Here is a 16,006-nt window from a genome sequence, read left to right on the forward strand (position 1 = left end):
ACCTCAGGTTCACCATTATAGTTTCAGCATACAAATGCACACTGTCTAAACACATTCAAAAACTCATGTCTCAGAGATAAGCACAGCTGTTCATGTTTGTCATTAGAGTTTTATTTGTAAGAAAATTATGAACTTCATATTGTGCATTAAATAAAAGAACATTTCACAACTCTGAGTCAACAGAAACAGGTAACAATGTCTCTAATGTGTACAGTGTAGTGTAAGCATTAAAAGATCATAAAGGAAAAACTAACATTTATGTGAAACTAATTGTAATAAAAAATGAGCAGGTGCTTTATAGATTTAAAAGAAAGAATCTGAAAACAACACTTTTTTGGTCTAAGTGATCAAAGTAGAAAACAGAACTGATGTTCAAGAACAAACCGTAGCTGCACTAATATTACACATCTCGATCGTTGTACTGAACAGACATGTTGCTTTTAAAACCACATGCAGTGTGTGACCATGACTGTTCACTGAGACCATGAACGCCACTTCGCTGAAGCATTCTTCGTCTTCTTCTTGCCATTAAATTGGAAGCAGAAGCAGCACGAGCTGATTTGATCTACTGAAAGGAAAAAGCAGAACATCTGAGTTGAAACCAGTCAGCTGAAATCATTAAGACAGGAACAAATTCAATGCAGTGTCTCAAGTGGCTTAGCCTGTTACAACTGTTGATACAAGCTAAATACGGTTAACACACAGTGTCAGGGAGCTCCAGTGTGGGAACTAGTGGCTTTAGGTTTGTAGTCATTTAACTTTCATCCATTCATTCATTTAATTCAGGAGGAAGAAATGCCAGGTTGGTGCAGGCTGGTTACATGCATTTGGTCCCATGCTGTCTTTAATTAAATGACTTGGTTCATTTTATGGCTGGGCTGTATGTGGGGTTATATCATGTTATTTGGGCAGGAGTACCTGTCCCCTGTTAGACTTAGAAAGTTTCTCCATAAGTAGAGTTTCTAACTCTTCTAGCACATCTGTGGCTGACAGCTTTTTGGTGGCTCTTTTTACCCCACACTGGCTGTGAGTGTGTAAATAGCCCCACTAGTTATTTTGGGTTGCAGTTAACTAGGGAGGAAGGGGTGGGTATGCCATGATTAGGTGAATAACAATTATATGTGATACATAAATTTCACAATGCATGCATATATCTCTATCAATTAAACCTGGCCTGAGGGCTGCCATTTTTTACATTCAGTTATTTCTCTTAGAAATGTTGGAACTAAATAATGAATGTGTTACAGTTAAAGTGAAACACTGGTCAGTGTAAATGGCTCATTGGGACACAGAAACCTTTAAATTAAACCTGATATCTAGTGTCAAACAATATCAAAGCTGTAAAAGATGTTTACATTCAGAATTTATAAAACTATGATTGTAAATAAATTCAAACAAGTGAGCTTTTCTCTTTGTGCTGAATATCAACACTGTGGTTTCTTAGACTGTAAGCTTTACTTTAGTGCAACCAGTTGCAGAAGCTGCCACTCCAAATGTCTTTTGATAACAAGAAAAAAATACCTTTTCAGTACACGGCCTGAAGTTCTTCTCCGAAATCTTCTGCAATCGGCTTTGTCTGCTGGTTTGAAGACAATAAACCATAGAAAAGATGATTTAGTCACTTTGTCTGCGTCATGCAGCTCGAATGTGTCGTGTAACGATGTTGAATAGCCGTCGTTATCCCTCTGCTGCGTCAGTAGGATTGTACTGTACAGCATCTCATTGATATGTGAGGAATGCTAATGTAACACGATAACAGACTTACATCATTAAAATATAAAGTGCAGGAGATATTTAGATATTTTTTATATCTATATTACATTTTATAGCTGACGGATATTACTAAATAGATAGAATTTACTAAATAGCTGGATGAACATGAAAAATATGTCTATAATAACAAATGACCATGAGAGCCAGTAGAATTAATTCAGCTGGACACTCGAAAGACGTCCTTAAATGCTCTTTAAGTGGCAGAACAGATGAACAAACAGTTAATCGCTTACTTGAGATGAAATCTGCTCAGCTACTTTGAAAACAGCTTCTAACTGGTTCCTCCTTTAACAGGATGACTGCTCAGGGGTAAGGCCATCATGCAATCCAGCAACCTTTATGGTTCTGCTTTGATTCACCAGGAACTATTAGGGAAACCTTCCAGCGCCTCCTGTGAAAGACACAGGCATAAACACACAAACATTTATTAACATGTTCCACAGTGTTCCAGTTTGATTTTCTTATCCTGTGGACAACAACGTACATGGATGCAGGTTTATTGTTAACTTTTGTAAGGTTTATTTAATGAACATATCCAGCTGCAGCTCCACTGTGATCCTGAACTGGATAAGCACTTAAGAAAATGTGTCAATAAATGGACAAACATCAACTTACTATATTTATCCAAACAGACGGGACCAATAATGCTTCGCTGAGTTAGAGACTTTAACAGACTCTTCTATGTAAGAATGTCTCGTGCTGATATACCTGCAAACTTGACAACAAAGGTTTTTCAGACTACATGTAGCTGTCCTCTATGTCAGCTAACACATTTACATTTATGTCACACTTATTTCTGCTTTCCCATTTTATAATTATTACTTACATTTTGATTAGATACCTTGAGTTTGTAAATGATCAGATTACATAATTGGAATACAATGTATCCAATTCAGGGTTGCGGGAGGATGAAGCCTATCCCAGCTGATACAGGACAAAGACAGGCTGCCAGTTTATTGCAGGGCTAATACAATATGTGTAACAGAAAATCCACTTAAATGTTTGAGATTTCTTATAATAATCATAATTATGACTATTATTTAAAGGTTTCTTCATAAATACATTTTGATTTTTTATAACCCCTAAAATATAAACCTGAGCTGTTTCAGATTCTGACCTCTGACCTCAGTGACCTGGCTGTGTCCTCACTGCAGCTCCCTCTTGGAAGTACGTCTGCTTCTTGTCTTCCCCCAGTGTTGACCGCCTGATATCAAGATATCACGTACTGTAACTGAGGAACAAAAAAGGACAAACACTTGCCTTCATTTAAAAGTACATTCATACAGAGATAATCTATGGAAACACACTAGTTCACAGTTTGGGAGGAACCAGTTCCTGTGAAACATTTCTGTATATGAACATCATGTGGAGAATGAATGAAATGAGTTCTTCAGGTGACTCAGCAGTCCCACACTGACAAATGAAATCTAGTTAAACTATTAAGCATATTTGCTCTTCTGAAATCTGTGTTAAACAACAACAAACATAAATTAGTAACAAAAACTACAGCTGAGTATAGGCTTTACAAACCACCAGCAGCCATAATGCTAAATTTTAATCTTCAAATGTTTCTGAGCTGTCTTCAACCTGCTTTTAGCACATTAAAGTCTCAATAAATAAAGTCAATGCAGACTCAATCCTAAATGTTCAGCACACAGAGACACAGAGGTACTGTTTAAAGTTTAGTGTTAACTTGAGTCACTGATCATTCACAGTATTACAGAGTCTGGCAGTCTTTGCATGATGTCCACGTCACTGTAAGTTTCTAGCTGACTCTCAGGTGTGCCAGCAGGAAAGAGTAATAATAACCTGCATCCTGAGGTTTGTCATGCAGGATTAAAGGAGCCAAGCTTTGTTCACACAGCTAGGATTGTATTTTACACTGACCCTGGGTCAGTATCAACTTCAAGAAGACAGGTGTAACTGTTGATAGAAGAATCACACACACATATTTATGGCTTTGCCTTATAGAATTCAGCATCTCAGTGCTCAGGAAATAGGTTTTGCAGCTGTTTGAGCTAAGATTTTCAAGTTATTCACAAATTAAAACCTATACTTTATGTCGGGCAAGAACTAAATTCAAATGCATGTAACAGTGAGAAACGCACTGTCTTGGCGAAGTAAAGCGTTTCTCATCAACTTCATAGAGCTTGCTGTAACTTTTGATAGAAGACTCAGACAAACATATTCATGGCTTTATCTTATAGACTTCAATATCCCCCCAATGTGTGTGCGAGTCTTCTCTCAAAATTTACAGCTGTCTTTATGAAGTTTATGGAAAAACGCTTTATTTCACCACGTTAGTGCGTTTCTCGCTATTACATGCATTTGAATGGAGTTCTCGCCCGACACAAAGTATAGGTTTTCAATTTGTGAATAACTTGAAAATCTTAGCTCAAACAGCTGCAAAACCTATTTCCTCAGCACGGAGATGCTGAATTCTATAAGGCAAAGCCATAAATATGTGTGTGTGAGTCCTCTATCAAAAGTTACAGCTGTCTTCATGAAGTTGATACTGACCCAGGGTCAGTGTAAAATACAAGTTATTCACATAATGAAAACTTATACTTTGTTTCGTGCAAGAACTCCATTCAAATGCATGTAATAGTCAGAAACGCACTGTCTCGGCAAAATGAAGCCTTTTTGTACAACTTCATGAAGTTAGCTGTAACTTTTGATAAAAGGCTCAAAGCAGAGGGATAACGACGGCTATTCAACATCGTTACACGACACATTCGAGCTGCATGACGCAGACAAAGTGACTAAATCATCTTTTTTGTGGTTTATTGTCTTCAAACCAGCAGACAAAGCCGATTGCAGAAGATTTCGGAGAAGAACTTCAGGCCGTGTACTGAAAAGGTATTTTTTTCTTGTTATCAAAAGACATTTGGAGTGGCAGCTTCTGCAACTGGTTGCACTAAAGTAAAGCTTACAGTCTAAGAAACCACAGTGTTGATATTCAGCACAAAGAGAAAAGCTCACTTGTTTGAATTTATTTACAATCATAGTTTTATAAATTCTGAATGTAAACATCTTTTACAGCTTTGATATTGTTTGACACTAGATATCAGGTTTAATTTAAAGGTTTCTGTGTCCCAATGAGCCATTTACACTGACCAGTGTTTCACTTTAACTGTAACACATTCATTATTTAGTTCCAACATTTCTAAGAGAAATAACTGAATGTAAAAAATGGCAGCCCTCAGGCCAGGTTTAATTGATAGAGATATATGCATGCATTGTGAAATTTATGTATCACATATAATTGTTATTCACCTAATCATGGCATACCCACCCCTTCCTCCCTAGTTAACTGCAACCCAAAATAACTAGTGGGGCTATTTACACACTCACAACCAGTGTGGGGTAAAAAGAGCCACCAAAAAGCTGTCAGCCACAGATGTGCTAGAAGAGTTAGAAACTCTACTTATGGAGAAACTTTCTAAGTCTAACAGGGGACAGGTACTCCTGCCCAAATAACATGATATAACCCCACATACAGCCCAGCCATAAAATGAACCAAGTCATTTAATTAAAGACAGCATGGGACCAAATGCATGAAACCAGCCTGCACCAACCTGGCATTTCTTCCTCCTGAATTAAATGAATGAATGGATGAAAGTTAAATGACTACAAACCTAAAGCCACTAGTTCCCACACTGGAGCTCCCTGACACTGTGTGTTAACCGTATTTAGCTTGTATCAACAGTTGTAACAGGCTAAGCCACTTGAGACACTGCATTGAATTTGTTCCTGTCTTAATGATTTCAGCTGACTGGTTTCAACTCAGATGTTCTGCTTTTTCCTTTCAGTAGATCAAATCAGCTCGTGCTACTTCTGCTTCCAATTTAATGGCAAGAAGAAGAAGAAGAATGCTTCAGCGAAGTGGCGTTCATGGTCTCAGTGAACAGTCATGGTCACACACTGCATGTGGTTTTAAAAGCAACATGTCTGTTCAGTACAACGATCAAGATGTGTAATATTAGTGCAGCTACGGTTTGTTCTTGAACATCAGTTCTGTTTTCTACTTTGATCACTTAGACCAAAAAAGTGTTGTTTTCAGATTCTTTCTTTTAAATCTATAAAGCACCTGCTCATTTTTTATTACAATTAGTTTCACATAAATGTTAGTTTTTCCTTTATGATCTTTTAATGCTTACACTACACTGTACACATTAGAGACATTTCTGTTACCTGTTTCTGTTGACTCAGAGTTGTGAAATGTTCTTTTATTTAATGCACAATATGAAGTTCATAATTTTCTTACAAATAAAACTCTAATGACAAACATGAACAGCTGTGCTTATTTCTGAGACATGAGTTTTTGAATGTGTTTAGACAGTGTGCATCTGTAATCTGAAACTGTAATGGTGAACCTGAGGTGATGGTCAACAGAAGACTAATATATATCAATATAAAATAATATTGAAGTAATGTCTTTACCCCCTGCAGAGTGTGGACGCTGTGCACTCAATCACCTTATTCACTGTAGTAAACATGCACCGCTAGCTCAAGTGACTAACTGTCTCCATGGTTACATCGTATATTATTAGCTATGTAAACAGCTTCCATAGATACCGCCATAGCTCTCTGCAGCTGTAACACTTTCACACTTTGCAAATCATTTCACGATTTTGATAGTTATGAAGACAGAATATGTTTTTAAGGTCATGCTAGGCGGTTGCTATGGTGGTTGCTGTGGACTTGGCTGGACCGCGTCCGATTCCTGTTATTAGCTGTCCGCCGTAGGAAGGCTGCGTTCCATTTACAAGTAGTGACAGTCTGCCGCAACTCGAACTCAAACCCCACTTTGTTCTTTAATTATAGGCCTTTTATAGCCGTTCATGACACGCACACACACACATAAAGCACTTTGCCTCACCATGAGAATGGAACTTTACCTAAGCTAACCTTTAAAATATCTGATATAGGATAGAAAAATGAAGCAACCAGAGATTTAATGATGAAGACTCTGGGTTCTGTAGTGACCTGAATGACTCTTTGCATACAATTTATTGAAGAGGACTTTAGAATGCACTTTACATTTAGACTGTTGCTGTTTAATTTTTTACATTGTTGCGGTGTTATGTCATGAATAAAGTTCACCTGCTGGGGGTTTGATGGATCAGATCATCATAATCAATGGGTCCTGAGGTGGGCGGGACTGTCTCTGGTGATGTCACCATGAAGGAACAGCATCTGGCACGTGTTGCTGAAACATCCCAGTACACTGGTGTAGTTTCCTCTCCAGCTGTTTGACATTTGACACTTCAACATTAAGGGGAAGAAGAAGAAACAGTGTTAGGTCAGGTGACCACATGATTTCTAAAGTAACTGACAGGAAGTAACCAGGCCGTTAGAAATGGATGGCATGTGTTTAGAGTTACTGGAGTTGGGTAACTCTACTTACCAAAAGCAGAAGCACACAGATGAAGGATCAGATGCTGAATGTTGCAGGAACATGCTCGTGCGATGGTCATTCAGTGCTGCTCCGGCAGGTTAGACAGTCCAAGACTGATATACTGCCCATCTGAGAGTTTGAAAACACACATGCAAAGATTTATTTTGTATTACAGTCAAAGTTGGATGTTCATTTTTGTCCTTTAAAAATGTTTGTGTATTTGAAAGCGCTAACATTTAAGGATGACTTGGATCGTCTCCTTTAAAGGGGAGACAAGTGTATCCACTGATCCACGTCACTTTACCTGGATGATGACTCCTCTCCCCCTCACTCAGAAACGCTCCTAATATAACCAAGCAAATAAATAATATTGAAGATTTACTTACATCATTACAAAAACAGGAAAAACATCTCCCTTTGATTCTATTTCTCCATTCCTGCTGAACATCAGGCAACAAATATCTCAATAAATCACAGTAAAATGTAAAGCACATGTTTTCTCTGCTTTGTCTAACCTCTGCAGAGCCTCTGTCAAGAAAAACATATCTGTAAGCATAAAACAAATATACATTTCATAACACGTCACTGGACAAACCTCGGTCAGTTGATTTCCTCTGTGCAGTGCAGACGAACATCAGTCAGCAAGTCAAGGTGGTGAGATGGACTGGTGTCCTTTGTGACTCTGCTGGTTCTTCTGAGGAAATACCACCGTCTCTCCACACCGTCACCATCTGTGAGCACAAACTGCTGCTCTGCTCTGCCAGCATGTAGGAAATCACATATCACACACACAGGGGTGAAGAAACATTAGAACTCAACTTTGGATACTTTAGATCTAAACAGATCAAAGTAGCTCTTAGCTTCAACAATCAGTGAACAGACAAACAATGATACCATACTGATTCTGTATGAATACAATATGGTATTTTCAATACAGGTGTCAAATTAATTTACTAAAACTAATACAGATATATGTTGTTTTTTTTTGATAAATTCGTTTGCTAAATTATAAGAATATATATTTTTTCATTTAACAATTGCAACTGAAAGAAATTAAATATTGAACAAAAATATATTGTCACATTCTGAGCATGCTCAGCATGCTGACAGACTTGAAGTTGCTACAGATTTTAAGAAGTGATAATTATAGGGAAAAAACTTCTCTTTTTCATCCGTTTAATCAAACATTTGATGCCTTAGATGTCTCAGTCCTATAGCATTCTGCAACTACAACTAAGCTGAAGCTTGGATTTGGCTGCAGGTGCCCTGTACACCCTTCTCAACATGTGGGTACCATTTAATCACACTTCTTCCTGAGCTTTGCTTCGTCACAAGACCAAAGGTGGCATCCCGTGTCACGGTCATATCATCATCCAGAAGAAACATTTGAAGAAACATCATGGAGAAGAAACATTTACGCGCCTCCCGGTTTTGTTTTCTGATCCTGCAAAAAGACTGAGGACAACAAAGCCCAGAGAACACGAGATACACAACATCCAACATTCAGACTCAACAGCCTCCATAAATGAAGAGCACCAGGTTGGTTCAGTTATAGTAGATGTCATGGAATTTTTTTAATAAAGTCTGCAACACAGAAAGAGCTGTGATCATGCTATTTATTACTGTGCACAGGAGAGCAAACACACATCAAACATCACAGTTCAGTCATGTCAGCTCTGCCACTTCACGTGTCTCGCTATGAAACCTAACGGATCAATGGTTATGCTGTTTTGTGCCCTTGACGTTATCAGCACCTGTAAAGGGAGTTGTTTTCTCAAACTGCTGAAGTAAGTTCATCTAGTTTTAGAAACTTTCATTGAACAGTCTATAACAGTGTCACAACTAAGCATATGCATAAGCACTTAAATGCTTTAAATGAGAATAACATAAAATTTCTATTACAGGAGCTAGAGCCTGTCCCAGTAGTCATAGGTAGAGCACACCTGGACAGGTCACCAGTCTGTCAGAGGACTAACACAGATGCAGCCTGACTCAATCCTAAATGTTCAGCACACAGAGACACAGAGGTACCGTTTAAAGTTTAGTGTTAACTTGAGTCACTGATCATTTGCAGTATTACAGAGTCTGGCAGTCTTTGCATGATGTCCACGTCACTGTAAGTTTCTAGCTGACTCTCAGGTGTGACAGGTGTGCCAGCAGGAAAGAGTAATAATAGCCTGCATCCTGAGGTTTTTCATGCAGGATTAAAGGAGCCAGGCTTTGTTCACACAGCTAGGATTGTATTTTACACTGACCCTGGGTCAGTATAAGTATCATACAGTTTAAACGAAGCACTGAAACTTGCACATATTTATTACAGATGCACTGAAGCTAATCGAGATATTTGCTGTCAGTCTGTGGCTGCGATTAAACACTTTACTGGAAACTTTATTAACTAGTAACTTCGTCAGTCATGACAGAAGCTAATATTTCTGTGCTAACATCGTTTAAACAGTAACAGCTTTACTCCAATATAAGCTAACGTTTACACCGTAACTTTAAGCTAGCACCATAAAGACGGTAAAACACGTAATAACATCTACAAATGCATCTTAAAGCTGTTATATTAGCACTCGGTGTATTACTAACATAACCACATTAACATTATTGACACTCGCTGGTCTGACTTTTAATAGTCATTCTATAAATGCTGTCCGTTTAAACGGTCTTACCTGTACACACATTGCAGCCAGAGTGGATTCTGGAGTCTTCCCACGCTCCTGTTAGTGATCCTCCATCTGGATGGATGATAACAACCTTCTGAACAATCTAGCAGGAGATGGTCCATATCTAGGGGATATGGACTGATAACAGCCGAAGCGGGTGAATAAAGTCACCCAGTCGCTAGCTGTGCGATTACCCAGCATACACCAGCACAATATTAGGCACAGCACCACCATAGACATTTTCAGTGGTTTTGAATGCAGGACATGGTTATCTTACCTTGTAAAATGCATGACAATAAAACAGCTAACCACCATAAAATGGTATTGTGTATGTATGTATGTGCATGTGTGTGTGTGTGTGTGAGAGAGAGAGAGAGAGAGAGAGAGAAAGAGAGAGAGGGGGGGGGGGGGGGGGAGAGATCAAAGGCGTGCGCTTATGTTTTTTCTTGATCAAGAGTGTGCCTCCTCTCTCTTATTGGATGTATGGTATAGCATGTTTATTCAGGTGCACCTTTGAAGTCTATGAGAATACTTTGCAGCCTGGTCTGAGTGGTCATTTCTGCACAGACACAATGAAGCGTGCACTCAGTTTAGAGGAGGCTGTTGCTGCAGTTTTGCACTCTCCACAAGCAGTGGAGATACTTCTGACAGCGAAGAAGAATTTTTGCCAGGCACCGAGGAGCTTTGCAGCTCATGTGCGGAGGAGGAGAAGGAGGAAGAAGAGCAGGAGGAAGAGACAAGACTGGAGGATGGCCAGTGGAGATCTAAAAATGGAGAAATCATGTGGCAACCCACACACGAAGAGGTCCTGCCATTTTTTCCTCCCCCCATTTTAACCCCAGGACCAACCCATTATGCAATTCGTATAGGATCAGCAGCCCTGTGAGCACTTTCCATCTTTTTTTTGCAGAGGACATTATGCAGCTAATCCTGCATTTCACCAACCTGCAGGGGCAACAGGTCAGTAAAAGACTGGAAGGACATAGATGAGGAGTTGCAGGCTTACATGGGGCTTGTGATGCTGGCTGGCCTGTACAGGTCTCAACATGAAACGACAACAAGCCTGTGAAATGGGGAGACAGGGCTCTTCTGTTTCATGCTACCATGTCAAAAAAAAAAAAAAAAGATTTGAGCAAATTAATCGGGCAGTAAGATTCGATGATCGTCTCTCCCGTCCAGGTCGCTACGGGGGGGGGGCAAGGCTGTGGTTTCCTACATCCCCAAGCAAAGAAAAAAGGCTGTCTTATTGAGCACCAGGCACCGTGAGCTACAAGTCCAGGACTCTGGGAAGAGAAAGCCCCACATCATCCTGGATTATAACAAATGCAAAGGGACTGTGGATCATTTGGACCAGGTAAGCACAATTATAAGTAATTTATTTGCCAAATTGTTTACCGTTTCTCATTGTTATAACTGATAAAGTCAGATAATGTGATTATAATAGTTTTGATATGAGATGATAGTTTTAGACTATGATAGTTTTGATAGTTACAGTAAGGAGGGGGGGGGGGGGGGGGTCCAGTTTGACGCCCACAGGCAGGAAGAATCTCTTGCTTATGGCTGTATAAATCTGTTCATGTCACCTGATCATTTATTTTTGTTTTGCAGGTTTGTGGCAACTACTCCTGCCGTAGAAGGACACGTAGGTGGCCCATGTATCTGTTCTACCACATGATCGAGGTAAGCTGCTATAATGCTTTCATTCAAGACAGCTGTAACTTTTGATAGAAGACGCATATAAACATATTTATGGCTTTATCTTATAAAGTTCGATATCCCCGTGTTGAGCAAACAGGTTTTGCAGCTGTTTGATCTAAGATTTTCAAGTTATTCACAAAATGAATACCTATACTTTGTTTCGTGCGACAACTCCATTCAAATGCATGTAATAGTCAGAAACGCACGGTCTCGGCGAAATAAAGTGTTTTTGTACAGCTTCATGAAGTTACCTGTAACTTTTGATAGAAGGCTCAGACACAGATCAATATGGCTTTGCCTTATACAATTCAGCATCTCCGTGCTGGGGAAACAGGTTTTGCAGCTGTTTGAGCCAAGAGCTTCCAGTTATTGAAAAAATGCAAGCCTATACTTTGTTTCGTGCGAGAACTCCATTCAAATGCATGTAAAAGTCAGAAACGCACTGTCTTGGCGAAATAAAGGGTTTACAACTTCATGAAGACAGCTGTAACTTTTGATAGGAAACTCAGATATACGTATTTATGGCTTTATCTTATAGAATTCAATATCCCCGTTGAGCAAACAGTTTTAAAGCTATGTGAGCTAAGATTTTTAAGTTATTCACAAAATAAAAAGCTATACTTTGTTTCGTGTGAGAACTCCATTTATGTTACGCCCCTAATCTAGGCGTGTAGGGACGCACATAAGGTTGGAGGAGAGAGAGACAAATCCCCGCCCTGGTTCCCAAGCCAAACATCCAAACCAGTTGTGAGTAAAAAAAGGTGATTTTATTTAAGGACAAGAAGCATAGCTCCAGGGTGAGCCCAGGCCAAAATAATAAACAAAACCAACTAAGACCCACCAGAAAAGACTAACTAAACCCTAGGAAAGAAAAAGAACAAACAAATGACAGAGCTATCCCTCGCTCCCTGACCAAGAAAACAGGAGAAAACGATTCCAAAAGAAAAGGCAGCTCACCCCTTCCGCTTCAGCCCACGAGTGCCTAAGCTCTCAGCTAATGCACTAGGAGCGGCTTTTACAATTCACCCTCACACAAATACACAAGATAAGCACAGGCTGGGAAAACCATGGTCAGGACCGCGACGGCTGTCAGGCTACTCGCTTGTTGCACACACTCTCTCTCTCTCTCCCCTCTGGAGCTGTCAGAGCGGCTTTTTGAACGTGGTCACCTGTTCCATGGTCCAATCAGCTGCTCACTACTCTTCATTAGGGGAGGGACCTGTAAAGTGTCTTAAACACAGTAAAGAGACACATGTCTCGCATGTAATAGTCAGAAACGCACTATCGTTGCAAAATAAAGCCTTTTTGTACAACTTCATGAAGTTAGCTGTAACTTTTGATAGAAGATTCAGATTTACGTAGTTATGGCTTTATCTTATAATATTCAGTATCCCCGTGTTGAGCAAACAGGTTTGAGCTAAGATTTTCAAGTTATTCACATAATGAAAACCTATACTTTGTTTCGGTCGAGTTCCCCATTCAAATGCATGTAACAGTGAGAAACGCACTGTCTTGGTGAAAGAAAGCGTTTTTGTACAACTTCATATAAATCGCTGTAACTTTTGATAGAAGACTCGGACAAACATGTTTATGGCTTTATCTTGTAGAACTCAAGGTCCCTGTGCTGGGAAAACAGAACAGGTTTTGCAGCCGTTTGAGCTAAGATTTTAAAATTATTCACATAATGAAAACCTATACTTTGTTTCGGGCGAGTTCCCCATTCAAATGCATGCAACAATGAGAAACGCACTGTCTTGGCGAAAGAAAGCGTTTTTGTACAACTTCATATAAATAGCTGTAACTTTTGATAGAAGACTCAGACAAACATGTTTATGGCTTTATCTTATAGAACTCAAGGTCCCCGTGCTGGGAAAAGAGAACAGGTTTTGCAGCTGTTTGAGCTAAGATTTCCAAGTTATACACATAATGAAAACCTATACTTTGTTTCGGTCGAGTTCCCCATTCAAATGCATGTAACAGTGAGAAACGCACTGTCTTGGCGAAAGAAAGCGTTTTTGTACAACTTCATATAAATAGCTGTAACTTTTGATAGAAGACTCAGACAAACATGTTTATGGCTTTATCTTATAGAACTCAAGGTCCCCGTGCTGGGAAAACAGGATTTGCAGCTGTTTGAGGTAAGATTTCCAAGTTATACACATAATGAAAACCTATACTTTGTCTCGGTCGAGTTCCCCATTCAAATGCATGTAACAGTGAGAAACGCACTGTCTTGGCGAAATAAAGCGTTTTTGTACAACTTCATATAAATAGCTGTAACTTTTGATAGAAGACTCAGACAAACATGTTTATGGCTTTATCTTATAGAACTCAATATCCCCGTGCTGGGCAAACAGGTTGCAGCCGTTTGAGCTAAGATTTTAAAATGATTCACATAATGAAAACCTATACTTTGTCTCAGGCGAGTTTCCCATTCAAATGCATGTAACAGTGAGAAACGCATTGTCTTGGCGAAATAAAGCGTTTTTGTACAACTTCATATAAATAGCTGTAACTTTTGATAGAAGACTCGGATACACATGTTTATGGCTTTATCTTATAGAACTCAAGGTCCCTGTGCTGGGAAAACAGGTTTTGCAGCCGTTTGAGCTAAGATTTTAAAATGATTCACATAATGAAAACCTATACTTAACCTATACTGTCAGTGCGCCCCAGGGCAGCTGTGGCTACAATGTAGCTTGCCATCGCCAGTGTGTGAATGTGTGTGTGAATGGGTGAATGACTGAATGTAGTGTGAAGTGCTTTGGGGTCCTTAGGGACTAGAAAAGCGCTATACAAATGCAGGCCATTTACCATTTACCATTTACTTTGTCTCGGGCGAGTTTCCCATTCAAATGCATGTAACAGTGAGAAACGCATTGTCCTGGCGAAAGAAAGCGTTTTTGAACAGTTGTTCAAATCGCTGTAACTTTTGATAGAGGTCTCAGACAAACATGTTTATGGCTTTATCTTATAGAACTCAATATCCCTGTGCTGGGCAAACAGGTTGCAGCCGTTTGAGCTAAGATTTTAAAATGATTCACATAATGAAAACCTATACTTTGTCTCAGGCGAGTTTCCCATTCAAATGCATGTAACAGTGAGAAACGCATTGTCTTGGCGAAAGAAAGCGTTTTTGAACAACTTCATATAAATCGCTGTAACTTTTGATAGAAGACTCAGACAAACATGTTTATGGCTTTATCTTATAGAACTCAATATCCCCGTGCTGGGCAAACAGGTTTTGCAGCCGTTTGAGCTAAGATTTTAAAATTATTCACATAATGAAAACCTATACTTTGTCTCGGGCGAGTTTCCCATTCAAATGCATGTAACAGTGAGAAACACACTGTCTTGGCGAAAGAAAGCGTTTTCGTACAACTTCATATAAATCGCTGTAACTTTTGATAGAAGACTCAGACACACATGTTTATGGCTTTATCTTATAGAACTCAATATCCCCGTGCTGGGAAAACAGAACAGGTTTTGCAGCCGTTTGAGCTAAGATTTTAAAATTATTCACATAATGAAAACCTATACTTTATCTCAGGCGAGTTTCCCATTCAAATGCATGTAACAGTGAGAAACGCATTGTCTTGGCGAAAGAAAGCGTTTTTGAACAACTTCATATAAATCGCTGTAACTTTTGATAGAAGATTCAGACAAACATGTTTATGGCTTTATCTTATAGAACTCAATATCGCCGTGCTGGTCAAACAGGTTTTGCAGCCGTTTGAGCTAGATTTTAAAATTATTCACATAATGAAAACCTATACTTAACCTATACTGTCAGTGTGCCCCAAGACAGCTGTGGCTACAGTATAGCTTGCCATCGCCAGTGTGTGACTGTGTGTATGAATGGGTGAATACTGAATGTAGTGTGAAGCGCTTTGGGGTCCTTAGGGACTAGAAAAGCGCTATACAAATGCAGGCCATTTACCATTTACCATTTACTTTGTCTCGGGCGAGTTTGCCATTCAAATGCATGTAACAGTGAGAAACGCATTGTCTTGGCGAAAGAAAGCGTTTTTGAACAGTTGTTCAAATCGCTGTAACTTTTGATAGAGGTCTCAGACAAACATGTTTATGGCTTTATCTTATAGAACTCAATATCCCCGTGCTGGGCAAACAGGTTGCAGCCGTTTGAGCTAAGATTTTAAAATGATTCACATAATGAAAACCTATACTTTGTCTCAGGCGAGTTTCCCATTCAAATGCATGTAACAGTGAGAAACGCATTGTCTTGGCGAAAGAAAGCGTTTTTGAACAACTTCATATAAATCGCTGTAACTTTTGATAGAAGACTCAGACAAACATGTTTATGGCTTTATCTTATAGAACTCAAGGTCCCCGTGCTGGGAAAACAGGATTTGCAGCTGTTTGAGCTAAGATTTTCAAGTTATACACATAATGAAAACCTATACTTTGTTTCGGTCGAGTTCCCCATTCAAATGCATGTAACAGTGAG

At 39.3% G+C, this 16,006-nt stretch overlaps 1 long non-coding RNA gene across 10 annotated transcripts; it reads right to left on the bottom strand.

Annotated features, from left to right (window-relative positions):
* Positions 1 to 211: 211 nt before the first annotated feature.
* LOC146696572 (uncharacterized) lies at positions 212 to 10,203 on the bottom strand. 10 transcript variants are annotated; one of them, XR_014923276.1, is made up of 9 exons: positions 10,118 to 10,203; positions 8,469 to 9,912; positions 7,770 to 7,931; positions 7,184 to 7,517; positions 6,880 to 7,041; positions 2,891 to 3,004; positions 2,007 to 2,164; positions 1,522 to 1,579; positions 212 to 568 (listed from the first exon to the last, which is right to left on the bottom strand). It is a non-coding gene; the product is annotated as an uncharacterized LOC146696572 (long non-coding RNA). The 10 variants fall into 10 exon arrangements; XR_014923275.1 differs by having other exon boundaries at positions 8,469 to 10,022; XR_014923277.1 differs by having other exon boundaries at positions 7,184 to 7,303; positions 7,479 to 7,517; positions 8,469 to 10,199.
* Positions 10,204 to 16,006: the final 5,803 nt, after the last annotated feature.

The sequence above is a fragment of the Copadichromis virginalis genome, linkage group LG12, assembly GCF_057382275.1.
Source record: "Copadichromis virginalis isolate Kocher_CV1m ecotype Utaka linkage group LG12, C_Virginalis_male_GT1.1, whole genome shotgun sequence".
NCBI lineage: Eukaryota > Metazoa > Chordata > Actinopteri > Cichliformes > Cichlidae > Copadichromis > Copadichromis virginalis.